Source organism: Chelonoidis abingdonii, chromosome 2 (assembly GCF_003597395.2).
Source record: "Chelonoidis abingdonii isolate Lonesome George chromosome 2, CheloAbing_2.0, whole genome shotgun sequence".
Lineage (NCBI taxonomy): Eukaryota > Metazoa > Chordata > Testudines > Testudinidae > Chelonoidis > Chelonoidis abingdonii.
This window is the reverse complement of record NC_133770.1, coordinates 239165281-239191617: the sequence shown is the minus strand read 5'-3', so window position 1 is coordinate 239191617 and position 26337 is coordinate 239165281. Positions and strand designations below refer to the sequence as shown.

At 42.3% G+C, this 26337-nt stretch overlaps 1 protein-coding gene across 5 annotated transcripts in view; it reads right to left on the bottom strand.

Annotated features, from left to right (window-relative positions):
• Positions 1–17166, bottom strand: part of SGK3 (serum/glucocorticoid regulated kinase family member 3) — a 78593-nt gene extending 61427 nt beyond the window's left edge. Inside the window, exons 1-2 of one of the 5 annotated variants that reach the window (XM_032777040.2) lie at positions 17089–17166; positions 16349–16509 (exon numbers count right to left, since the gene is read on the bottom strand). The gene's annotated coding sequence lies outside the window, so the exon portion shown is untranslated. Of the gene's footprint in view, positions 1–16009; positions 16029–16348; positions 16510–16720; positions 16947–17088 lie in introns of those variants that run through there. The other 4 variants (XM_032777038.2, XM_075063064.1, XM_032777037.2 and 1 more) reach the window with 4 other exon arrangements.
• Positions 17167–26337: the final 9171 nt, after the last annotated feature.

Below are 26337 nucleotides of genomic sequence, written 5' to 3'. Positions count from 1 at the left end.
GACATGAGAGAATAGAAGCAGTGTTTCACAAAGCTCATTGCTGGTCAATTGCCAGTCTTTCAGTGCATCCTCTCATTTTCATCATCATTGCAATGATACAGGGGCACTTGGTTATACAGGGGAGTCACATCTTACACGAGGGTTAGGTTCTGAAGTCACTGCGTAAGGCGAAAATTGCGTATAGTCAAATACTCATTGAGTGGAATGGCGGGCGGAATCACCAGCACTACAGGTACAGTATTTAAATTGCTATTTTTCTCTTTTTTTTATTTTGCTGAGCGCGTGTAGTTAAAATCGCGTAAGTTAAATGTGCCTATGATGCAACTCCACTCTATATGGGCATTGGAAACAATGATCCCAGTTCTTCCCTGCCTTGCACCTTACATATTCATTTACACCCAGGTAATCTGAATGTCAAAGTTGTTTAGGGTGACCATACATCCTGTTTTGTCCAGGGTAGTCCCCTGGACAAGCTGTCCCAGCCATCCCAACTTTTTTGACAAAAACTGGGCATTTGTCCCATTTGCTCTTGCCAATTGATCAGCTCGCAAGAGCAAACGAACAAATGCTCGATTTACCAAAAGTGTCAGGTCTAGCCGTGGGCGTCATGGAGTTGGGGAGGGTCAGCCCCAGCTCTGGATGGCATGGAGCTCGGGGGTAGAGGTGTCAGCCCCAGCCATGCTGGCATGGGGCTCGAGGGGTGTGTGTGTGTGTGTGTGTGTGTGTGTGTGTGTCCCAGCCCCAAGGGGGTTGGCGGTTCTGCCGAGTCCTGAGGGCGGGGGAGTTGACGGCGGTGGCTGGAGCAAGCCCTGGCGCTGTCCCGTTTTTGCTTTAGGAATTAGGGTCACCCTAGAATTATTCGTAGCATCTTAATACTTTCTTTGCTCAAGTACTACACAGGGTTCCAGGCAGAGGATAATCAGGCCCAGTACATTTTATAAGTGTTAAAACACCTTTTATAGGCTCTACATAGATGGGCAAGTGTTATATATACACACACATCGCAAAACAAAAATCAGATTTTATTTTAGCTATAAAGAAAAATGTTTGAATAAGCTATACAAAACATTTTGTACAACGCACTGAGCCTGATTCACTACACAGGTACAAGGCAGTGCTAATTTACATCTAGACATAAAAAGCCACTACTGATGCAAGTGAGTTGATATCTCAGTGGAGCTGTGGCCCCCTCATTTATACTAGGTCAGTAAACACACACATACTGTAGTAATTATTACCATGAAATTTGAAGCTGAAAGCCATTATAAACAGAAACGTGTGGATATGCCAATGTATTATCTTGACCTTGGAATATGATCTGCAACTCATTCTCTTAATTGCAAGATTCTCTCTTCTTGGTATTCAGTTTATAAACACGCTTTAACTCAGTATGAAGAAGATCTGAACACAGGTCTCTCAGGTTGAACAAATGTATGAAAGAGCTTGTTCAATTAGACTTTGCTGTTAAAATACTTCAAACTTCTGTTCAGAATGTTATGAACTTTGCTCCTGAGATCTCAGCTGTATTGTCATTTATAAGAACTGCAAATCTGGATTGGATAAACAAACACCTTTTCATATTGCTGTTTTATGTGCATAGGAATGTGTGGTTCTCCCTTCCCTTAAAACAAAAAAACACAGCCACTCACTGTGTATATTTTTGAAGTAAATGAACAGATCTTATTGTGCAAATTTGCATAGATACTGTACCTATCAACAAACTTGTGGTGCATTGGTATCTATAGTACACTCACTACAGAGTGAAAGATCTGGATGTGCTTATCAGTCCAGGTTTCTCCTTCCCTGGGCTACTAAGGTCTTGGAGTGTTGCACCAACGTGCTTAGCCTCTGGAGAGAAGGAATTGTTTCGTGGTCGCCAGCTAAAGCATAGCTCTAGCAAAGAAAGGAACTGTGGAGTCCCAAGTGTATCAAGGATCTTAATATCAAATTTTCTCCATTACAAAAGCTCCACTCCTGCCCCAAGCTATCACATCTGCAAATTCATCCTGGAATCTGAGATAGTCACACTGTGTTCTGGTATCACCAGCACTGAACACATGTGTAATCGTAACTCCATTAGCAATTTAGCTGAACTATCCAAGCCAGAACAGAATCCAGCTCATTTTCCCATAGCTCAGTAGAGTGCATGCACCTAATGAGAGTAAACAGTAATGATAAAAAAAAAAAAAAATCCACCACTAACGCAAGCAACTATATGTCTGATGACATGGGGAGCTGATCTTTTGAGTAGGAAGCCACCATTTTTAGGTTTTATACTGTAAGCACCTTACCAACCATAATTATATAATCTAATGATCAGTGCATATTATCCTCCGTGTCCAGTCCATGCAGGATGTAAGTGTACTACCTCTCGGCATGAGAGCCTGGTTTTTTAACTCAAGTTGTAGAGTCTAATGCATTTAGCTCTTGAAGGTCCTGGGTCGATCACTGGTGCTGGCTGACATGGTGACCATCATAATTACTTTTTAAGGAATTTCAGAGACAGGCTTATAAAGATATCCCCATACAGTCCTCCTAAACCAAAAAAAGAGACAGATATGATACAGAACCTTTGAGAACAGGAGGAGATACATGAAAGAAATGAGGTGATCTGATATGGAGATGACAGGCAGTCCCCAATGTATTAAGAGCATATACTAAGATTAAAATACAGCCTTATCAAAGGTCTTGGTGATCATATAAACAAGAAAATTGACCGTGGTTTTAACATATTGCTATTTTCCTTTTGTTACATAGCTATACTTTTATTTCATAATATAAAAAAAATTAAAATGTTTCCACTGATATTATTGCTCGTACAGTATATATTCCATAGTCTACAAAGTGGTAACTCAATAGATAAAAACCACTATGAATTCAATAGCTAAAATTTTGTTGTTCAATGCTTTATTATGGAATTTTCAGCAAGTGGGACACAAAGAAACACAGTATATGTGGATGTGGGTTAATAGCCCTTGTTTTGACAGATAAGTTTGTGTTTCATAATTGACATGCAATTCCAGGAAGCAAAGTAGTGCTCCCATACTTTTTGTTGTTGTTGGAGGGATAGGAATATACTGCAGGTTGCTCCAGTCAACACCACTTGTCCTCTTTCCAAATATTGTATCATAAAACTTCTCTCTCATCTACTTTTAGTTTTGATGTAAATGCATACAAATAATTTTAAAGAGAGATACTTAAGACGAATGGATTTTTTTTTAGCAAAATCATTCAAGGTTATTATACCTTCCTACAGTCAGTATTCAAGTCAATTTGTCAAATCCCTGGTTCATCTCAAGATCTTGCTGCATGCAAATCTGACAAGCTAGTCAGTTTTCCTTCAATAAGTAGTGAGAACAAGAATTTTTCTATATTTCAGCTAGAATTTTCTTCAACAAATAAATGAAGATTAAAAGCATTTTTTGTATGTGATAGAGAAATCGTTTTTGTGGGTTTTTTTGGTCCCCTCCCCAAACAAAATTTCAGTACTTCATAACTTCAAAGCAATCTTAGTTGGTGTAAAATTGATCACTTAGTTTTCAAAATTTATAATACAAACATTCTCAGAGTTATGAAAATATTTAAACATTTTTTTTCAAAAAGCAAAACAGTATGTCTGATTTACATTAATTTTTGCATATTGTATTTTAGATCTTATGAACTGAAAAACTGAACTAGTCATTGTTTGCATTTTACTAATATATCCTTATTGGATTAATTGGACAATATAGGAGCTCTCCAGTGGCCTGTGGAATGTCCAGAGAAATACAGGTCATTAACCAAAGACTGTGTAACCTACTAGAAAGTGTATCTGCTTCACATTTAAAATGCTGAGGGTTCAAATCCTATTAAAGTAGCACTATTAAAGTGTCTGTTTTTTCCTCCAGCAATGGGTTTAATTACCACCAGATTTCTAAAGCAACTAACTGGCAATCCAAGACATTTCATGCATAAATTTAAAAAAAACCCAAAAAACACTACAAGATCCCTATGAAATACCCATGTCAGAACAAAAAGTTAGTTTTGTTTAATTTCACCAGTAAAAAGACAGAGGCAAGATTCCCCTAGGCCTACATTAGACTACTTTTTCTTAAAATTTCGCACTATTTCATGTCTACACAACATAGTGATTATAATGTAGGATGTCTCTTCGCGCACTAATGTTCCCATCTTTGCTAACTCCCATAGGAAAGTTGGGGTGGGTGTCAAATTGGATGCAGCCAAAGGATTCATAATCCAACAGCTGGAGTTCAGAATTAGGATGGGATGAGCACGACCAAGTTAACCTACAACCATTACAAATTTTCTCTCCTTCTCAGAAGTGTCCTGTCCACCCCCACCCCAACCCCGGTTAGGCCTACACCTAAAATAAAGGTTGACCTAGCTACATCACTCAAGGCTGTGAAAAATTCACCCCAAGAGATGCAGTTAAGTCAACATAAGCTCCAGATAGAAGAATTCTTCCATCAGCCTAGTGTCTGAGAATTAAAAATATCCTCATACTGTATGCTTGTATTATTCTAGATTCCAACAACACTTTCAGTGTCATCACCTTCACTCAGGCTGAACTTACAAGAGGGTTAGTTTGCTTTTGATATTGGAACACAGCAGAGTGTTCTCTTTTGAACAAGAGTAGTGTGAAGTACATAAGTTAATTGTTAAGGTCACCTAAATCACAGAACAGTTTATTCTATTAAGGTGCTTTTGTAAATCTTTTGCCTTTTTATACAGGAACATGTACTGGAGATAGGTCTGAGCCAAAACCCCAGAGCTGAGTACACCTTGGCTTTGGAAAAAATTGGAGGCTGTATCCAAACGTTATAACTCACGTTCCTCTATGGTTGTTAGGGATTACAGCAACTTGTAGTAAGATGTATCACAATTACTGCTGAGAATATGCCTACAGTAATAAGTAGGTGTCTACACATTTTTTTGGATGACCCTCCTATTGGGGCAGATCCACCAGTACTAACAACAGTGGGAGTGAGTGCAAGTGCTGACAAGCTGCCTAAGTTGGCATATCAGGCCTAGCACAGCATTTTGAGGAATGATGTATTATAATTTGCCTGGTGCCAAGAAACATGTCCAGTGCCTCACAAAGATGTGGGCCCTGCTGTGAAGAGCTTATGATCCAAAAATTAGACAAAAAGACAAGTAGTATATTAAAGAGACAGGACGAGGGGAACCCACGGAGAAGCTTTATTTGGACACACACACACACACCTCTGAAAGCTGTAGAAGGCTTTTTTAAATTAAATGTTTATAGCTAGAGTTACGGTTGATGGCAATTTTATTTTCCATTTAGAATGAAGATGGTGGTGGCAGACAAGAAGTAGGCAAGAGAGGACAGAGGTGGTGGCATGGTAGGAAAGTGGTGTGTGGACTAGCAACTAGAACCAACCTCTGAAATGTATTGTGCACTAGACATTGATCGTATTAGTCTACATATTGATATTTCCAGTTAGTTTACACAAAAGGCTGCCATTACTTGGGCCCATTAGATAACGTATAGGTTTATAAAGAAGTCACCTACAACGTTATGGGGAGAAACACAGGTATACTGACAAGCTAGCAGTGTTTCTCCCAGTAACACTGGAATTGACCCAGCCTGCTCTAGGTCCTCCCTCTCTTCCCATGTGAATCTCACTACTGTACTAGGCCTATAACTGATCTGGAAGATCAGTTTAAAGAGGTCCTTAGTATATGCTTCCACAACAAAACCATCATACAACAGCTACATTTGTTTTAAATAAAAGTTGTTTTAAAACATTGTTACATATTTTGGTTAATCTTTCTGACTTTTTAAAGTTCCAGATTAACAGAACTGTATGTGCACAGTAAACAACAACAAAAAGACCCTCACCCTACAAACCTTACCCCTATTCTGACACATGCCAAAAATTCAGATAAGGCAGTTCCTAACTTCAGCTCCACTTATGTAGTGTAGCTTCTGGGGTCTCCTGTCTGGAGGCCTCAAACTATATTACATAATATGAGCTGAAATATCTAAATGGTTATAGCCAAGAACAAAGGGTGCACTTGAATTTAAGGATAGGGATTCTATCTGGCTTTTATAGTTCATATTCAGCCAGTAGTTGTGTGTCTAAAGTTTTACATATAACCTAGCATTCAAATAGTGGTTGCACAGAGAATCAGTTTTAGTTGATTTAGGGGATCTCAAATTCACCCCTTTTTTATCCAGCGTCAGATTTTAGTCAGAAATAAAAGTTATTGTGGGACTTTTAAATTACTAAAGATATAAAATAGATACTCACACACTATGTGAAATAGAACATTCAGAAAACACATCTAAGACATTGCTTACCCCCTCCATACAGCGCCTTAGACACCCCAAAGTAACACTGAATATAAGCTCATACTCTGAATATTGTAGTTATGGTTTTTAGCTGAGAAAGTGTTTACTTGGCTTCTGTGCTTAATCACAAAATTATATGTCCCTAACAGCTTGACACAATTTCCAGCATAGGTTAGTACAATTTCTAGCAATTTTCAGGCTTGTTTTTCATTACCTACATATTGTGAGAAGAGTGGACTTAGAAATTTTTGCATCTGAATTTATAAAGACTTGCTCAAAGTTTGAATCTCTCTCTAGTGAACAGTTCTCTGCAGTACTAAATGTAAGTACAAGTATATCAGTGTTCTCTCATTTAAATGTAGAATAATTCTAGGATTCATGGCAACACCAGCCTAAACTTTGCTCTAAAGAACTCTTTGTTTTCAAATAAATCAATGTCTGGCTTTAGATAATTCTATAAAGAATCCTATTCATCCAGCACACCAGTTAACATGAGAACTACCACCACCCCTACCAACTTCTCTGAACATTTTGATCTACCTTCATTTTTCTTCTGCATATATCTGGTATAAACATTTGTGAGATGTAGGATATCATTATAGCTAGAATACAGTTTGCTTTCTACACATAAAGCTTTTATATAAGGCATTTGCAAATGGATTAGTTAATTAGCCAATGCTATGTTAATTATTCCTATGAGTCTATGTAATTTACCATTTTCTTCATTGTTATTACAAGTATTATTATAGCAAAACACACCTTAAAGAGACACCATCGTGGTCTGATTTTGCAGTCCCTTGTGCATAGAACTCCCATCAGTTTTCAATGGGAACTCTGAACACAGAAGAAATGCAGGAGGAAGGCATTTAGGGCCAAGTCTAGGTTCTGTAAAATCCCATATGTTGAGAAGTGTTTTCATGAATTGTTTTTCTACATTTAAACTTTTAATATTAAATGTTCAAACATTTCTCTGGTGTCCTAAGAACCCAAGTCACATGGTACTATTGAATTAGTCTGGTGAGTTTCACTTTGTGGTTCTAATTCAATTGCTCACATGGGAGTAAAATGCAAAAATCTAACCACCGAAAGTAAATGTTTTAAACATTGATAGTATTTTAGTGACTCTGCACTTTTTTAGTAGTTAGCATTAAGGAAGGGAGTCAAGAGACCCAAGTTTGATTCTAGATTGCCAGTATCTCACCATGCGGCCTTGCGTACGACACAGTGAGGTTAAGTGACTTATTTCTTAAAGCACCTTTACCCTACCTGTCATAAAAATGGAACCATCCAGTTATTTGTTTATTACAGAAAAAAGTCACCTTTAGAGACAAACTCATGTTGTTTCCATTTGAACACCGCATATATAAATATTTATCTCAACTACCTCTCTCTTTCTTTAGCTACCCCTTCGTTTAACTTCAGTTCCTTTCCTGGTTTACTAGTTTGCAACCAAGGTGGCAGAAAAACAAGCCCCTTACATGTTTGAATTACCAGTCTTCAGGCAGTCAGATGCCCTGGTATATTTTTTGTCATTTAGCTTTTTCTTCTAAACCATTCATTTTGTCCTGTAAAGTAGTTTTGGTAGTGATCCAAATTTCTATGCTTTAATCTTACCCTGAGAAAGCAATGTAATTTTAAATCCCATCTGCAAACAGTACAGTAGTTATACAGATTTCTTAAGCAGCTAATGTTAGAGGAAAAAAATCTAAGACAGAACAGACCACGAAATGGAAGCTTCAGAAGCTGTTTATGTAACAGCATTCATTTTTTGGAAGTTCAGTCCCTAATTTACTAAAGAGAGTAAAATAATTAAGAGCTTGATTATGATCCCAGATCCCTACATGTGTAATACCAAGAAGCTAAACAGACTATATCTGAAGCAGTAACAACAGTCTCTGAATACAACTGTAGCTCTGTCTGGATATTGCAGACCAAGAGTGAATTAGGACAGATATATATGTCCAACATGCCTGTGCTTGAAGAGAATGAAAACAAGCCACGAGAGATCAAAAGGATGAGGTCTTGGGCCTAAATACCTGTTATTCGTTAGTATGTTCACCTTTCTGAATCCAGAAGCACATTTCAGTGCAATATTATTACAAAGTCATGGGGTATAAACAGTACTTATGAGGCTCTTTGGTTGTTTATTGCCAAGTTTTTCAGAAGCATTCACTAGTTTTGTTTGCCTACCTGACGCCAGTGCCTAATTTTCAGAGATACTAAGGACCAAAGAATCCACTGACAGCAGATCAGGGTGAAGGGGATGAGGCAGGAGGACACCAGTTGGTCACCCAAAAATAGAGTATGACTCAGTGAATCAGTGGCTCTTCTGTTTCCCTCTGGGCCTTTCAGCTGATCCACCCAGGCTCCAACACCCTCTGGGTTGAGGTGACTCAGCCCTCTGGTTAGAAGTTCCACTCCTACAGGATACCCAAAACCCAAACTAAAAATGAACACAAAGAAACAGACTCTTCCCTCCCTTCAGGGAAGTCTCAATAGGCACTGATCTTCCCTGGTTCACGCCCCAGCCAGTCTTCTCCCACACAAGGCAAGCTCCAGATCTTTTTTCCCTCCCAGCCAAATAGCCCCCGAACTGGGTCTCCCTTGTTAGCTCCTCCCTCAAAGCATGAAGCTTGCTTCAGGTGTCACAGGATAGGGCTGACTGGGCCCCCCAGCATACCATTAGCCTTTCCTGGCTCACAAGAGAACACAAAAATTAGTGAATACTTCTGAAAATTTTTAACTTTATAGGAAGCCATTTACAGATGTAAAATCCGATATGCAAAACCAAAATCCAACAATTGGGTTTCACACTCTTGGTAACTTCATGATTATTCCTATCTACATGAAGCTGTCTCATCTCTGTTACACCCAACATTCTTCAGCTAACAATTTGATAAGATAAATATCGTTATTCAACTGTTTCAGAACAATAGGTGAGAGAGGAAGAACACAACAAAATGGAAATTGATTATACACAGTGGAAGAGAAGATTGCAACACTGTGGCATGCAGTATGCTTCATGGACAGTGAGATGCGTCAATCCTATTTCTTAGCTTGATCAGCCTAGGTGGCCCATCAGAGAACCAGATTCTGAAATCTCTTTCACTTTTCCAAAAGGAATGCAATATTCCAAGAAATTATGCAACTGTTGAAACAGCAAAGTTCTTCAGTACAATCTGGCAAGGCATATAATTCTGTTGGATTGTTTGAAACTGAAAAGGGGAACTCCAAAGTGTGTGTGCGCGGGGGGGTTGGGGCACACAATCAGGGCTGACTTTAGGAAGTGCGGGGCCCAATTCGAACAGTTTCAACGGGGCCCCAGCAGGGAAGACAAAACAAACACATAAAAAAAAACACGTGGGGCTTGTACTCACCGGGCGGTGCTCCGAGTCTTCGGTGGCACTTTGGTGGCGGGTCCTTCACTCGCTCCAGATCTTCGGCTGCACTGAAGGACCTACCGCTGAAGTGCTGCCGAAGACCCAGAACAAGCTAAGGACCCACCGCCAAAGTCCCAGAGTGCCGCCAGGTGAGTAAAAATTAAAAAGGCACCTCTAGCCACCGAAGAGATTCTCACTGGGCGCGGGGCCCTGTTAGGCGTGGGGCCTGATTCGGGGGGATTGGTGGAATTGGCCTAAAGCCGGCCCTGCACACAATTTTATGCTTTAATGCTCCTTTATTCAAATGCACACAAACTCCAATTCCTTTCTCACCTTCCCTGTCACTACTCCAAAAGGAAAAAAAGATTTTTCTGCTTTTTAAAAAACATTTACAATATCAGGACTATCAGGTCCCCTGTTGTTAGAGGATCTTTCCACCATGGAGGACATGAATATTATCAGACTGAAACCTGGGTGGCAGCTTTTCGTGCTCTCCAGGAGTGGTAAGAAGTAGATGATCAGTTAGTCTAAGATGGGGAGAGGTACTATGCAGGTTACAATCTCATGTGACCTCTCCAAAGAAAGATTTTAGGTAAAGTGAGAAGCTGATGGGAGCATATTTAAAATAAATTAAGCTTTAGGATATTATTTAACCCTTCACTACTTCTTTATGATGAAGCAAGAGTTTTTGCCTTGCAGGTCACTTTCACACACCAAGATAAACAGGCATACATAATTTTATTTTAACTGAAAAAATTATTATGCTCTATAACTTTAATATTTAAGGACAGGTAACCTTACACATACACAAAACATTCTGTTTGTTTAGACCACCTGTGCCAGTTCTACTAGTGGTTCTCAAACTTTTTTTTTTTTTTTACTGGTGACCCACTTCATATAGCAAGCCTCTGAGTGTGAACCCCCCTTATAAATTAAAAACACATTTTTACATATTTAACACCATAATAAATGCTGGAGGCAAAGCGGGGTTTGGGCTGGAAGCTGACAGCTCATGATCCCCCATGTAATACCTCATAACCCCCTGAGGGGTCCCAACCCCCAGTTTGAGAACCCCTGTACTAGCATATAAACAAAATTCACAGTGGTCAAGATTTTCAGAGTTATTCATCATTTTGGGTGCTTCAGTTTTTGGATGTTCATCTTGAGACACCTTAAGAGGGCCTAGGTTTTCAGAAGGTGCAGAGCTTCTACCCTCTGAAAAGTCAGATTCCTGTAATGATGTCTCAAGTTGGGCACAAAAAAAAAAAAAAAAAGAGAAATCCCAGAATCATTCACTTTCGAAAATCTTGGCCAGTAACTCATAACTAGAACTCTGCCCTCCCTGAGCCTTAGTTTTTTCTCATTTTACATACAGAGCTCCTGTTGATGTCAGAGTTTCATGGAGAAATCGAGGGCGCAACACACTGCTAGGAAATGTAAACTACAGTACCAGGCCTGCAATTTGATCCATGTGGGTAGACTCATGCACCCACACACTGGCATGTTTAATTGAGCAATTAGTGAACAGAAGCAAAGGACAGTTAGCACCCAAGCTTGCTGCACACTAAAAGTTCTCTAGTGTGCATTGATGTGCTGCAGTTAGCATGTCAATGTACATTAGGGAACTTTTACTGGGTGGTAGCAAGAGCTACATGGACAGTACATGCACAGGACGCTACAGCGCTCTAGATTTACACGCCAGCTTGACATGCATTAACTGCTCATTTAGACAAGACACACTAAAAAGGGCCAACTACACCTCTAGCCCAATATAATGTGACCGAATATAACACAAATTCAGATATAATGCGGTGAAGCAGCGCTCCGCAGGGAGGGAGGGTGAGCGCGAGGGGGTCTGCGCACTCCGGTGGATCAAAGCAAGTTTGATATAACATAGTTTCATCTGTAACACAGTAAGATTTTTTGGCTCCCATTATATCGAGGTAGAGGTGTATGTGAATCTGACTGCAGGATCATGGTCTAGGTCAGTGGTTCTCAAACTTTTGTATTGGTGATCCCTCTCACATTGCAAACCTATGAGTGAGACCCCCCCTTATAAATTAAATACACCTTTTTTTATATGTAATACTATTATAAATTCTGGAAGCAAAGTGGAGGCTGACAGTTCACGACCCCCCCCCCCCGTGTAATAACCTTGCAACCCCCAGTTGGAGAACCCCTGGTCTATGTTAAAAATGAGTAGCAGAAAATAAGGCTAGTAAATAATTTGCAGCAGATTTTGCCAGCAGACAGTCTAACTGATTTACCCAAATACATACAAAGACTCGGATTATCACAGGACCTAAAGCAGTACAATAGTATTTGGGCACCTAACTTCTTTAGGCTCCTTTGAAAACCGCATCTTCAGAGAACAAGGGTTAGGAAGTGAGACTGTTACTATTAAGATAACATTAGTTTCTACCTTTAATTTTTGTACATCATTTACATACCAGAATGACAGATGGTTTAGGAAAAACCTAAGGTATGGAATAGACTTCTTTTGATTACTAATGGGATTCTTCAATATTCTGAAGAAAAAAAATCAGGGCTCAGATTCAGCCAGTATGCATCGGTACATCTCTTTCATGTTGCCCTCTTATTGTCCAGAATCTAAGATTCATTTTTAACAAGTTAATCTCTAGCTGTTCTAGTTGCTGAGACAGCCTCAAAGACAAACTAAGTGTAATAGATGCAGTGATGTCCGCCTTTGTTCGCAAAATTTGAAAAATGGGTGAATGGCTTCATTCATCTCATTAGGGGCTAACTCAGATACAGTGTTGACATTTAAAGGATTAGCTATTCCACTGCTCATCAAAATATGTAAAAAAGGAGTGAGAGAATTTTACTACAAGGATCTGCACAGTCTACTGAGTGACAGTTCATGTTGGTCCCACAAGTTAATGGGCTTGGGGGAGTACCCCACACTTTTCCACACACACTCCAAAATCAAGGAGTCAAACCCAAGCAGTCTTGCAGAGTCCAGTCAAGGTCCATCAAAGAGAACCCAAGTGTGAGAAGCTCAGCAGGGCCCATGAATGTATTTGGACCCCACTGAGGGGGAACTGAAACTTATGTGCATTCTGGGATCCTCTTATTTTGAATAGCTGCCATATCTGGTATGAGCAGTGAGTAAGGCTTGTTTTGTAGGTGGAGCTTGGAATAGTACCACCACTCCCCACATCTGACTCCTAAAAAATATTCATCTCAGAGGCTTAGATTGTTCCCCACCACATCTGCACAGAAAGGAACCCCCTGCATGTGGATTTCCCCTTCTGTGTGGAAGGGAGGCTTAGCCACCGCCGTAGTACTGTCTTGTCTCCACTCCTCCTCAACCTGGTGCAGAAGAGGTCTCCATGAGGGAGAAAAAGGAGATGTAGAGAGTCAGAGGGATGCAAATCCTTCTCCCTCTAACCCTGTGGTTACCTAAAAAAGGTGTAAGTAGAGTCAGGATGAGCTCTACCCTGACATCTGGTGGTGAATTATGGCGAGTGTGGAAAAGAACTTCAGGGGCTGATCTTGTTTCATAGGCACACCCACCCTGCCTAGCATGAGCCCACAGCAGCCCTAAATGCTCACTTTGGCAGCTGCGGGATCCCCAGTTTCTCCGTTATTGGGGCATGAGGAATAAAGTATTGTTACCCTGATTATGTGAATCAAGGACAATGAAACTATTTTATGACAGAAGGTCTCACCATCACCTAAGTAGCACTAGATAGACAAGAGATATGGGTTCCAAAACCCAGTGAATTGAGACAGACTAGGGAAAGGTATATGTACCTGATAGTATGGGCCCTAACAAACCAATTGCACCTTCTTCTCTCTCCACTATTGAATAGCAGAGCTTGTTTTGTTCCATTATGAGTCTAGCTAGAGGCTGCTGAGCTGAACTCACTTTGGGCCAATAGTATACCAGCACTGAGGCTCCCCTACTAGAAGCTGAAATCACTAAAAGAGCTAAAATTACTGAGCTGAGATCAGTGAGTGCTGTGTTAACTACTGGAGGAGCCTAAAGATATAAATGTTTATTAGAGAATATTTAAATAAAGATGATACACAGAGTTTGATGCATCAGTTATTAGTCATCGGGGGTACTAAGTGGCTGGCAGTGCAGTTTGCGGGATAGTTGGAACAGGGAGGGGAGCAAAGTTGAGAAGTTTGCAGGGACAGCTGGAGCGGTTCATGGGACAGCTGGTGGAGTGGAGCAGTTTGTGGGACGGTTGGAGCAGCCCATGGAACAGTGAGCTGAGTGGAACAGTTTGCGTGGAGTGGAGTGATTCATGGGATGGCTGGAGGAGCGGAGAGGTTGGTAGAGTGGAGCTGTTTGTGGTGAAGGCTGCAGCAGAACTCCATGGAAAGGCAGGGCAGTCAGCATCGGACCACATAAGGTGTCCCTTAACACCCCGTGTGCCCCCCCCCCCTTTTCACCCAGGCTGGGGGGGTAGAACTCCATAGATAAACTTTTGATCTCTGAGGCGGCACTGACCAGGGACAGAGACTTTTGGGTTGTTGGACTTAAGACCCTGAGGGGAAAAGGACACTGCCAAAACTTACTTAGAGGTGGGTCTTTTGCTCATATTTGTGGTGTTTCCCCAACATAATGCCGCATTGTTTCCCTCCTTTATTAAAAGGCTTTTGCTACACTCAGACTCTGTGCTTGCGAGCGGGGAAGTATTGCCTTTTAGAGGCACCCGGGGGGTGGTATGTACTTGTCCCAGGTCACTGGGTGGGAGCTCAAGCTGGTTTTGCATTGCATTATTGAAATGGAACCCCTGGATACTGAACCTGCCCTTGTTGTTGCAAACTCAGAGGGGCAGAAGGGTGAGAAAGGTAATACAGTGCCATATTGTTTTAACTTGCTTAGTGTCTTTCAGAGGGAAGGTAATGAAAGCAAGGTAAGGGCCCCCATTCACTCAAAGCTTTGAGGAAAGCTTTACTCAGTCTCTCTCAATTGCCCTGAATTTAGTCACTCCCTACCTCCCAAATGTCTGTTGCTTTCACCGGGCACCAATATATATTCAGGATCATGTAGTGGAATCATAACACTGGGGTTGTCTACAGTTGCGAATCACACCCCAAAAACCTGCCAACCAGCCAACCTAAACATTGGACATATGGGAGAAGATCCAGTGACGTACACAAATAGTAGGTCAAGCAACTTAAAGGGAGCAAGGGACACTGTCAGCTTGGTTGGGGGGAGAGAAGGAAAGTTTACTCTCCCTGAATTGTACCTATCATTATTACAAAAACCACCTAAAATTACACTAACTGAAAGAAGTTAATGAGCAGAAATTTCTCCATTTTTTTTTGCTTGTTTACTCTGTGCATTTGACAGCACTAGGGCCCCAATCTTGTAATCAGATCCTTTTATTATAAAGATATTTTCAGTTTCTCCCTTGCTAATAGACTACACAGAGGAGAAGGAGGAACTGAAATTACCATACACAAACCTTGATCCTGCCATTGAATCCATGTGAGTGCAAGACTGCCTAGATGGATCTGATTACAAGATTGGGGCCAAAGTGCTGTCAAACGCACACAGGAAGCAAAGAGCAAAATAGAGAATTTTTCTGCTCATTAATTTCTTTTGGTTAGTGTAATTTTAGGTGTTTTTTTTTAAAAATAGCAGATACATTTCAGAGACAATAGGCCCTTCCTGCCCCTGTTGCAAGCTGACAGTGTCCCTTGCTCCCATTAAGTTTCATGTCCACCGTCCTACTATTTAGAGATTGTTAAGGGATTTAACAATTCAGGACAAACTGTTTAAAAGAAAACAGATTTTTTTTCCTGTTAGTGAGTTTTGTTAAAGTTGACAATCCTTTTACAATGAGTCTCTTTTTTAAGCACGCTATATGAGTCATTTTAGGGATTGCAATTCAGTTCACTATTCTAAGACACAACGGTTAGATAAAACTGAGCCTGATAAACTTTTAGAAAGATTTCATTCCAACCTAGTACGGGAAGATCCAACAGACCCCACATTACAGATAGCAGACTTTCATCTGGGAACCAAATCTCCTTGCAGTATATTTAAGTCAATGGCAGAACACTCAGTGGCTATAAGAATAGGATCAGGCCCGGAAGAGACTGTCAGGTTTACTAAAAAGTTATTAAAACTGAATGAATTTTAGAAGCATACTTTTATTTTTCAGTGTATAGTTTACTTTTTGCATTCCTCTTTCACTTTTAATCAGCCTTCTCTCATGCAAAGTGCTGTAGCCCTTAGATTGCAAAGACTTGCAGGAGAATGTTACAAAAGTGCATGCACAGACTGCAAAATAATAAACAGAAGTGCAGGTAACAAAACAAAGCCTACCTTTCCTAAAGCTGTGCCCCTTTAAAAGACAAACAGATGAAATTGTTCCAAAGAGACATGACATTGAAGAGTAAGAACGGAAAGGTAGAGCCTTATGCTTACACTCTGGAAGAAAATTATCTTGCCCTGAGATTTTTCTCCTCGTTATTCTCTCCCCTCACCCATCAAGTTATTTCTTTTATAATCAACATGGGCTGACACGCGAGGAACCTGAAAACAAGCTGATCTGACCAGTCACTACAACTCGTCTAAAGAATTCAAAGCCAGAAACAAATGTGCAGCTGAGCACAGGGTACCGCCGCACGCTTTCTAATGCCGGTGATAGACCAGGATACTTACCGCGCGCCTGTACAGGGCGCTTCTACCGGGCAACTTCCTCGCAATATTCCCTTTCGAGGATTAAATAATCCAGGCTGCACTTCTTCCTTCCGCAACTCTGAGCAAGTCCCTAGGCCCCCCCCCGACGCGAGCGTTATATGCACCCGAGCAGCTCGGGCTTCCTGCGGAAGAGGGAGGCAGGGTTTTTTTTAAAGCCTACTTATTTCTAAGCACAAGCGAGCAGGGTGCAAGGCCCGCGTTCCCCCAGGTTAGCGCCGCACCTAGGGAGCCCCAGCAGCCTAAAGTCCCCGCAGTTTCAGTTCTGCGGCCACGTGCGGCTGGATCACAAGTGCCCTGGCTGCCCCAACCCGGCTCCTCCGCGGCCGCACCTACCCCAGAGCCCGGCGCCGGGCTGAGCGAGCCTCCGCCACTTTACACTTTCTCTTCCTTTTTCCCGGAGCCCGCTGCCAAGGTTAAATGCTTCTTCCCTGACGTATCAGCGGAGCTCCTCCCGGGGCCCCCGCCGGCCAGACACGCACGCAGCAGGCCAGGGCTGCCCGCCCCGGGCTCGTGCCGCGGAGCGCTTACATGCCCCAGGGAGCGCTCCCAGGCGGCACCCGCCCACCGCCGCAGGCTGCCAGCCCCGCCCGCGGGATCCGAACTGGTCGCCCCGAGCCGAAGGCGGGCACTTGAGCCACCACTCAGCCCTGCCTCAGCCCACACCTACTGCTAACCCCGGCTCCTGGAGCGGCTTCACCCACCGGCCGCTCACCAGCTTGGCCCAGGCACCCGCTCGCCCACTGCCCGGGAGGGTCATTTGAGGACGCTGAAATAAATGTGAGTTTCATGTGACACGGGGAGCGAGCAAAATAGCGGGGCGCTGCGGCCTCTCGCGGGCCTGGAGGCAACTGCAGGCTGCTGCGCCGCCAGGAGAGCTAGTGAAAGCGGTTCGCAGAACATTGCTCTTCCCCAGTGAGTTATGCCTCCTTGGTAAAGTCAGATGAACACACTTGGGGTCGGTCCTGCTGGTGCCTTACTTAACAGCAGGCTGCTTTGAAAGTGGAAGGACAGCTGGGTGGGGGAATGTCCTTTATTGGGCCAGCTTCTAGTGAGAGAGAGAGAAACTTTCCTCCAGCCATACCGATCTCTCTCTCTCTCACTAGAAGCTGGTCCATTAAAGGACATTCCCTCACCCACCTGGTCTCTCTAATATCCTGGAACCAACACTCTTCCAAGAATACTGCAAACCGCAACTGAAATGAAAAGTCCTTCCTACTTAGAGTATATGCAAGGAGAGCTCCAACCCCATAGCACGTGGGTCAAACCAACAGGTAGGAGTGGATCACATTGACATCTCTTTCTCTATATAAATCTTCGGGCACTGGGTGTTATATATATATATATATACACACAGAGAGAAAATTTGTCACTAAAATATGTGTGTTTGACATGAAACATTTGCAGCTTTGCACAAGTTTGAGGGTGGGAAACAATCCAGCAATAGATGAGAAATAGGCTTTTATTAAAGAAAAGATGAGAGAAGCCACTTGTTTTGTGCCATTTTTAAGCTTATTAAAATTAGTATGTTCTATGTCTTGTTGTACTTCTTTGTTTAAGAACATTAAATTTTTTATGCTCTGAAAACTGCAGCCACTTAATAAATATACTACATTTATGTATCTTCCTACAAAGTTTTAGAACTACCATCCTTTAGCAGGAAAAAAAATCAGGCTATCTGAATTGTACTGGGTAAATGGTCTAGATACTAGTGTAGTAGACAGTCCAAGAAGTGTGAATAAGAAGTTTCTATGGAGAGATTATTTGTAAATTAATACAATTCTGACAAACCTTTATATGGTGGCCGATATGGAGCGATTACACATCAAGGACATAGGCAAAGTCTGAGACCCAATTGCAAATATATTAGAAATTACTATTTGAGTACCATGTATCTTCAACTCCTGATATCTGAACTCCTCCTAGGCTATCTCTTTTCAATATATTTAAAAACAAGTAAAATGTAACTGAATGTGACTCATCAGTTTTGCACTTGCCAGGCTATGCAACCACATGTGGAATGGCTTCCATATGAGGAGAGATTAATAAGACTGGGACTTTTCAGCCTGGAAAAGAGAAAACTAAGAAGCGATATGATTGCGTCTATAAAATCATGACTGGTGTGGAGAAAATAAATAAGGAAGTGTTATTTACTCTTCATAACACAAGAACTAGTGATCATCAAATGAAATTAGTAGGCAGCAGGTTTAAAACAAACAAAAGGAAGTATTTTGTTCACACAATATGCAGTTAGTCTGTGGAACTCTTTGCCAGAGGATGTTGTGAAGGCCAAGACTATAACAGGGTTCAAAAAAGAACTAGATAAGTTCATTGAGGATAGGTCAATCAATGACTATTAGCCAGGATGGGCAGGGGTGGTGTCCCTAGCCTCTGTTTGCCAGAAGCTGGGAATGGGTGACAAGGGATGGATAACTTGATGATTACCTGTTCTGTTCATTCCCTCTGGCATCTGGCATTAGCCACTGTCAGAAGATAGGATCCTAGACTAGATGGACCTTTGGTCTTACGTTACCTCTTATGTTCAGTATCACCCTTTTCTTCCTCCTTTCTATTGTTTATTAAGCTCACTTGTTTAGTTCCTGTCTTCAAGCTGGATTGTAAACTCTTCAGGGCAGGAACTGTTCTGTATGTTTATACTACACCTAGTACAGTGGAGCCCCAGTCTAAACTGGAGCTTCTGGGACACTACCACAATACAGATAAATAATTCAGAATGCTCATAGTGTGTCACTTGTGTCTGTGGACTGCAGCCTCACATCAGGCATTTGGACACCCCAGTGTGATGCATGAACCAGGGGAAGACAGGTGTTTCCCAGCCTAACTCAGCTGTGGTGCCCAATCTAGCAAGCATGCTCAGAGCCTACCTACCAGATCAGGCCTCTAAAGGCAAGTTTACACAAAATAGAGGGAGGAGGGGGAAGGAATGGTTTCAACAGGAGAGACTGAGGGATTCCCCACATCAGACTATACCATAGCACAGTATCAGAGGGGTAGCTGTGTCAGTCTGGATCTGTAAAAGCAGCAAAGAGTCCTGTGGCACCTTGTAGACTAACAGAGCGTATTGGAGCATGAGCTTTCGTAGGTGAATACCCACTTTGTTGGATGCACGTCGTGGAAATTTCCAGGGGCAGGTATATATATGCAAGCAAGAAGCACAGTGGCTAGGGCACTCACTTGAGAGGTGGCACATCCCTATTCAAATCCCTTCTCTTCCTCAGGCACAGGAAGGATTTGAACAGGGGGCTCCGACTGGAGTACCCTAACCACTAGGCTACAAGTTATGAGGGAAGACTACCTCCTCTAAAAAACAGCATATGTGCCTAACCCCAAGAGGGGGTTTACAGCTGAGAATCCCAAGCAGAGTGAGGCACCTCCCTGCAGCCAGGTGTCAAACTCCCTGAGAAGAGCAGGACTTAGCAAACACCCTTGCCATGGCATCTTCCATTAAGGAGCCACCTAGCATTCTGGGTTTGGAAAATCCCATTCTGGAGGTCCCCATTCATTGTATAGGGTGCATAACTCAGGCTTCGTGAATCCCAGTGATTTTCTAGACACCTGAAGTTAAGGGTGATGATGCTCAATGTTGCCAGGCTTAAGTTTCTATATGAATCAATCTAGCCCTAAAAAGAACAGGAGTACTTGTGGTGCCTTAGAGACTAATAAATTTATCTGAGCATAAGCTTTCGTGGGCTACAGCCCACTTCATCAGAAGCATAGAATGGAACATATAGTGAGGAGATGGAGATTATATATATACACATACAGAGAATATGAAAAGGTGGGAGTTGCCCAACCAACTCTAAGAGGCTAATTAACTAAGAGGAACTGTTGTCAGCAGGAGGAAAAATGAGGGAAAAAGTGATAATCAAGATAGCCCATTTAAGACAGTTTGACAAGAAGCTGTGAGGATACTTAACGTGCGGAAATGGAGTCAATGTGTGTAATGGCTCAGCCATTCCCAGTCTCTATTTAAGCCTAAATTGATTGTATCTAGTTTGCATATCAATTCAAGTTCAGCAGTTTCTCGCTGGAGTCTGTTTTTGAAGCTTTTCTGTTGCAAAATTGCCACCTTTAAATCTGTTACTCAATGGCCAGAGAGGTTGAAGTGTTCTCTTACTGGTTTTTGAATGTTATGATTCCTGATATCAGATTTGTGTCCATTTATTCTTTTGCGTAGAGACTGTCTGGTTTGGCCAATGTACATGGCAGAGGGGCATTCCTGGCACATGATGGCATATATCACATTGGTAGATGTGCAGGTGAACGAGCCCCTGATGGTGTGACTGATGTGATTAGGTCCTGTGATGGTGTCACTTAAAAACACTAACCCAGGAACCTATCCTTGCAACAAAGCCTGATGCCAACTCTGTCCACATATTCCTTCAGTGGGAAATCCAAGAAAGATTATGTTTTCCAGGCATTTCTTTATCTTTTGTTCTTTGATAGCCATTTTCTGTGTTCTTTTGGCAGGGGGGTGGCAGAATGATAAATCTGTCTCAAAGCAATGTTGCTGTTCATATTTTCTATTGATCATTTGTACTACAGCACACTCTGCAATTTCCCTCTTTTGTTATCTCAGCATACAACGTCATACACTCTCTCTCTCTCCAAAGTCCCTACCTTGAGGAGCATGCTATCTAATTCAAAGAGCCATACTGAGAACAACAAATCACACACACACACACACAAGCTAAGAAAATACATTGAGGAGGAGATAAACGTTTTGAGACTTCACAAAATAGTTAGGTTTTAAAGGGGTGGGAGAGGCCACTTGGCACACAAGATGTAGGAAGTTGCTCTGAGCAGAGGGCCAGCACAAGAGAAGGCACCAAGACGAGTCTCAGAAAAGTGAAGGGAGCAGTTAGAGATGACTGAGGCCTGGTCTACGCTCAAAAAAATCAGATGAACGATGTAGCTCAATCAAGGGATGAAAGAAGTTGTGTGTCCTGAGTGCTGTAGTCACTCGACCTAACCTCCCCCTGCCTAAGTGGATGCAGCTAGGTTGAAAGAAGAATTATTTTGTTTGCCTAGCTACCATCTCTCTATGAGGTGGATTAACTACATCTATGGGAGAAAAAAACTTTCCATAGATGTAGGAAGCATCTACACTATGGCACTAGTTGATACTTTACTATTTCCTGTAAACAATGCTTAATTTGTGCTAGGGTTGAGGCCAGGCACCTCTAGGCTCAGCAGTTCATAGCCCCAACACCTCTGGGCTTGTTACATCAGTCATGAATGTAAAAAATTTGCTTGAGCTCTGGCACCTCTTTCGTTACAAATTAAGCACTGCCTATAAACTGTCTTATCTTGATGTAAGGATTTCTTTAACAAATTTCTTACAACTGAAAGTCATAGCACTCTTGCGTTGTGTCACCACTGCTCCCATACACTGACCTATCCTGCAGCTCATTTTGGTCTCATTTTTCCTTATCTAGTCTACTGCTAATTTCTAGAATTTTTAACTTGAGCTGTAACTTATATTTGTTGTTGGACTGAACATTTCTCTTCCCAATTGACAGCTTTCTTACAACTCTGTGACAGCCTGTTCTCTTTTCTCATATATATGTTCTATTGTCATGATCCAAAGCAATGCACTACAGTGTTGCGGAGCATTTATTAGAGATGGTTGTAGTACTTTTATATCTCTTCAAAAGCTTCCATTTCTGATGAAGTCTGCATACAGTTAATTAAAATACTAATGACCATGTCCTTGTTTAATCTTTGCTCTAATTATTGACCTTTGGTTCTTAGATGTAGTTATTTTTGTCTAAATATTTCCTTCAAAAGGGCAAGTTATCAATGATCCAAAAGAGCTTATACAGCTTGATCTATTCAAGGGAATCCATCTATGTTTTTTCCATGGAAATGTTAATAGTTACACTATATTTCTCTTTTATAAAATTATATACGTACAGAATTGTGAACTTGTGGGGAAATGTTTGATTTATACTATTAGAATCCTTCTGAAGGGATGGGAGTTTCAGGGATTTGGTCTTTCACCAGTTCTGTACTGAGTCAGCCTGATAATGACTAAAAGTCATTACTGTTTTATGACTCTTTAGTACCCTATGTGAAACAAATCAGTTCTTTCAGTCAGTTTCAAAGGAACATATGTCATACCATGTTTGGCACCCTTCTTGATATTCTTAGAGAGGCCAAGAATTCCTGGGTATAGAGAATAAGGTGCTCTCTTACCCATAGTCATAGTACTTTCAGGTCAGGGCTATAGCACATCACTAAGGCAGTATCTTGCATTGCTACTGCTTCTTCTGTGGATGAATGAAGAATTTCAGACAACAAAGCTCCAGTTTAATTTACCAGCCGTAAATTCACTCCATTTCTTAAATTTACAGAGTATTAGGGATAAAGTTGGCGAACTGAACTGACTCAGCTGCCTGTAAAGAGGTATGTTATTGCCAGAACTTTCCTCCCACTTTAAAGACATATATAGGCAGAAGGAGTAAGACCAAAGGAGTGACAAGACAGATTGAGGAAATAAGAGGACACCAAGAAACTGCTTTTATCCATTTGTCAAGACGTTACAAATCCCTTCTTCATGTGACATGAAATCACCTTGTCAGACTTTATGTGAAAAAAGAACAGACCATGTGAAGGAGATGGACAATCTATAGGCCAAACTATAGATTGGTAGAAGGAATGCCCTGCCTGCAGCCACTGTTCCAGCGTGGGGCTGAAGTAACTGCCACAGCACCTCTGTACCTCTTCTGCAGAGTGTTGGGGCCACTGGATCCATGTTGCAACCCTCTGCACCAGCCTATATGCACTTGCATAGAGACCCCTATATAGCCACTCTGCCCATAGTTCTCCTGTTTAGCCCCAGTACAGGGCTTAAGTAGTATGGAGAACCTCAGCTAGTTCTTTATAGCATGGGTGATTTTCACCCAAGCTAAAAGCCATTTATTTATCAATTGCCAGTACAGTCAGCATTATCTTTTCTTGCCCAGAAAGCACATAAAGAACAAGTTTTCTTGTTATTCTAAAATTCCCTGGTGAGGGGCCAAAGTACATGCAAGGTTTCTAGGTCTACCTCATCTATAATAAGCTCTACAACTTTGATTCCTACAGTAATGTTTTTATAATCTTGAGGCTGAACAAACAAAGCAAATAAAACTGCCTGATTTCATCAGTCTTCCTTTATACTTGCAGACACATCTCATTATTGCTATTTAAATATAAGTAGGTCAATGACTGAACACTTCACCTGCACCGCCAGCAATGTGACTGCATAGGTCAGGCATGTCAAACAATCTGTTGAGAGGGCCAAGTTCCATTTTTATTATGGTCCATATGGATGCATATACATCTAGGGCCTCTTACTACCCTCAAATCACAGCCAAACTCCCACTGATGTCAGTGGACAGGTTACAAAAAGATTGAGGGGGAGGATAAAGCTTTTATGTAGTAACTAAACTTTTAGTTATTTACTCACTACCATATTGTTGCACTAAGAATCACTCAGAAGCAAAATAAGCTCACATTTAGGATCACCATTATTTCTGCTCTGTCTGTCTCTCCTCCCCCCTTTCTCTACTTCTTCCTTTTGTATCTCTGTCCTGGTCTACACTACGCGTTTATACCGATTTTAGCAGCATTAAACCGATTTAACGCTGCACCCGTCCACACAACGAGGCCCTTTATATTGATATAAAGGGCTCTTTAAACCAGTTTCTGTACTCCTCCCCCGACGAGAGGAGTAGCGCTGAAATCGGTATTACCATATCGGATTAGGGTTAGTGTGGCCGCAAATCGACGGTATTGGCCTCCGGCGGTATCCCACAGTGCACCATTGTGACCGCTCTGGAAAGCAATCTGAACTTGGATGCACTGGCCAGGTAGACAGGAAAAGCCCCGCGAACTTTTGAATTTCATTTCCTGTTTGCCCAGCGTGGAGCTCTGATCAGCACGGGTGGCGATGCAGTCCCAAATCCAAAAAGAGCTCCAGCATGGACCGTACGGGAGATACTGGATCTGATCGCTGTATGGGGAGACAAATCTGTTCTATCAGAGCTCCATTACAGAAGACGAAATGCCAAAGCATTTGAAAAAAATCTCCAGGCTATGATACAGAGTCCACAGCACAGTGCTGTGTGACAAGCGTAACGGAAAGCCAAAGAATCAAATGGACGCTCATGGAGGGAGGGAGGGGGACTGAGGACTCCAGCTATCCCACAGTCCCCGCAGTCTCTGAAAAGCATTTGCATTCTTGGCTGAGCTCCCAATGCCTGTAGGGTCAAACACATTGTCCAGGGTGGTTCAGGGTATATCTCGTCAATTTACCCCCCTCCCCCGTGAAAGAAAAGGGAAAAAAATCGTTTCTTGACTTTTTTCAATGTCACCGTATGTCTACTGCATGCTGCTGGTAGACACGGTGCTGTGGGGCACTGAACAGCAGCATCCTCTCCCCTCCCTTCCCCGGTGGCAGACGGTACAGTGCAGTAGGACTGGTAGCCATCCTCATCATCAGCCCGTGAGTGCTCCTGGCTGGCCTCAGGTGAGGTCGGCGGGGGGCGCCTGGGTAAAAATAGGAATGACTCCCAGTTATTCCCGGCAGATGGTACAGAAACGGCTGGTAACCGTCCTCATCATAGCAACTGGGGGCTGAGCTCCATCAGCCCCCCCCCTTTCATGTCTAAAGAAAAGATTCTGTACTGCCTGGACTATCATAGCAGCGGGATGCTGGGCTCCTCTCCCCCACCGTTTAATGTCCTGCCTGGACTTATCATAGCAGCTGGAGGCTGCCTCCCCCTCATTTTATCTCACTAAAAAGTCAGTGTTTCTTATTCCTGCATTCTTTATTACTTCATCACACAAATGGGGGACCCTGCAATGGTAGCCCAGAAGGGTTGGGGGAGGAGGGAAGCAACGGGTGGGGTTGTTGCAGGGGCACCCCTAGAATGGCATGCAGCTCATCATTTCTGCGGGATCTGACACGGAGCGGCTGTGCTCTCTGGTCTCTCTGATACACTGGTTCTCTAGTACACTTGCCCCATATTCTAGGCAGGACTGACTCTATTTTTAGATACAACATAAAGGAGGGAATGACCCGGGGAGTCATTCCCATTTTTGTCTTTGCGCCCCGGCCGACCTCAGCGAAGGTCAGCCAGGAGCACCCATGACAGCAGCAGACGGTACAGAATGACTGATAACCGTCATCTCATCGCCAATTTACAATGGCACAGCAGACGGTACAGAACGACTGGTAACCATCTCTGCTACCTTGCAAAGGCAAATGAATGCTGCTGTGTAGCGCTGCAGTACCGCCTCTGTCAGCGGCATCCAGTACATACGGTGACAGTGACAAAAGGCAAAACGGGCTCCATGGTTGCCATGCTATGGCGTCTGCCAGGGCAATCCAGGGAAAAAGGGTGCGAAATGATTGTCTGCCGTTGCTTTCACGGAGGAAGGAATGAGTGACGACATTTACCCAGAATCACCCGCGACACTTACACCATCATGCATTGGGATCTCAACCCAGAATTCCAATGGGCGGGGGCGACTGCAGGAACTATGGGATAGCTACAGGATAGGTACCCACAGTGCAATGCTCCAGAAATCGACGCTAGCCTCGGTACATGGATGCACACCACCGAATTATTGTGCTTTGTGTGGCTGCGTGCACTCGACTTTATATAATCTGTTTTACAAAACCGGTTAATGTAAAATCGGAATAATCCTGTAGTGTAGACATACCCTCTGACTCCACATTTTTTCCCTCTATCTCCTTCCCTGCAGCAATTCTCATCTGCTTGAAAGCCTCACTCTTCCTCTTCCCATCTAATTAAATTAATAGCAATGAAATAGGTCAGGGGCTGATATTTATGGTGGGAATTTTCAAAGGCATAAAGAGTAGTTAGGTGCCCAGTTCCTTCCTATTTTTTCATCACTACAATTTAACCTTAACAACCCAA